This window comes from Arachis stenosperma, chromosome 10, assembly GCF_014773155.1.
Source record: "Arachis stenosperma cultivar V10309 chromosome 10, arast.V10309.gnm1.PFL2, whole genome shotgun sequence".
NCBI classification, from domain to species: domain Eukaryota; kingdom Viridiplantae; phylum Streptophyta; class Magnoliopsida; order Fabales; family Fabaceae; genus Arachis; species Arachis stenosperma.
In genome coordinates, this window is record NC_080386.1 from 49,025,437 (window position 1) to 49,026,797 (window position 1,361).

Consider the following 1,361-nt stretch of genomic DNA (forward strand, 5'->3'; position numbering starts at 1 on the left):
GAAGCATCCTTAGTACTGCTTGGTGCATTTTGCATTCCAGACAGACTTTGAGAAATCAAATTGACTTGCTGAGTCAATATTTTGTTCTGAGCCAATATGGCATTCATAGTATCAATCTCAAGAACTCCTTTCTTCTGATTAGTCCCATTGTTCACAGGATTCCTTTCAGAAGTGTACATGAATTGGTTATTTGCAACCATTTCAATTAGTTCTTGAGCTTCTGTAGGCGTCTTCTTCAGATGAAGAGATCCTCCAGCAGAGCTATCCAAAGACATCTTGGATAGTTCAGAGAGACCATCATAGAAAATACCTATGATGCTCCATTCAGAAAGCATGTCAGAAGGACATTTTCTGATTAATTGTTTGTATCTTTCTCAAGCTTCATAGAGGGATTCTTCATCCTTCTGTCTGAAGGTTTGGACTTCCACTCTAAGCTTACTCAATTTTTGAGGTGGAAAGAACTTTGCCAAGAAGGCATTGACTAGCTTTTCCCAAGAGTTCAGGCTGTCTTTAGGTTGTAAGTCCAACCATATTCTAGCTCTGTCTCTTACAGCAAAAGGGAATAGCATAAGTCTGTAGACCTCAGGGTCAACCCCATTAGTCTTGACAGTGTCACAGATTTGCAAGAATTCAGCTAAGAACTGATGAGGATCTTCCAATGGAAGTCCATGGAACTTGCAATTCTGTTGCATTAGAGAAACTAATTGAGGCTTAAGCTCAAAGTTGTTTGCTCCAATGGCAGGGATAGAGATGCTTCTCCCATAGAAGTCGGGAGTAGGTGCAGTAAAGTCACCCAGCACCTTCCTTACATTGTTGTTGTTTTCGGCTGCCATGTGTTCTTCTTCTTTGAAGAATTCGGTTAAGTCCTCTACAGAGAATTGTGCCTTAGCTTCTCTTAGCTTTCGCTTCAAGGTCCTTTCAGGTTCAGGGTCAGCTTCAACAAGAATGCCTTTGTCTTTGTTCCTGCTCATATGAAAGAGAAGAGAACAAGAAAATATAGAATCCTCTATGTCACAGTATAGAGATTCCTTGAGGTATCAGAGGAAAAGAAAAATAGAAGAAAGAGGTAGAAGAATTCGAACTTAGTGAGACAGAGTTCAAATTGTGCATTGAGGAGGAGTGATACTCCATAAATAGAAGGATGTGAGAAGAGGGGAAGAGACTTTTCGAAAATTAACTAAAAAGAATTTTTTTTAGAAAAAACATTTTGAAAAACTTTAATTTGATTTTCGAAAATCAAGAGTGAGAAAGAGACCAAGTAATTTTTGAAAAAGATTTTGAAATCAGAAATCAAAAAGATATGATTAAAAACTGTTTTGAAAAAGATGTAATTGAAAAGATATGATTTGAAAACAATTTTA

General features: G+C 37.4%; 1 non-coding gene across 1 annotated transcript; it reads left to right on the forward strand.

The window, feature by feature from the left end:
* The first annotated feature begins 329 nt into the window (after window positions 1-329).
* On the forward strand, window positions 330-437 carry LOC130958755 (small nucleolar RNA R71). The gene has a single exon (XR_009077861.1). It is a non-coding gene; the product is annotated as a small nucleolar RNA R71 (small nucleolar RNA).
* Window positions 438-1,361: the final 924 nt, after the last annotated feature.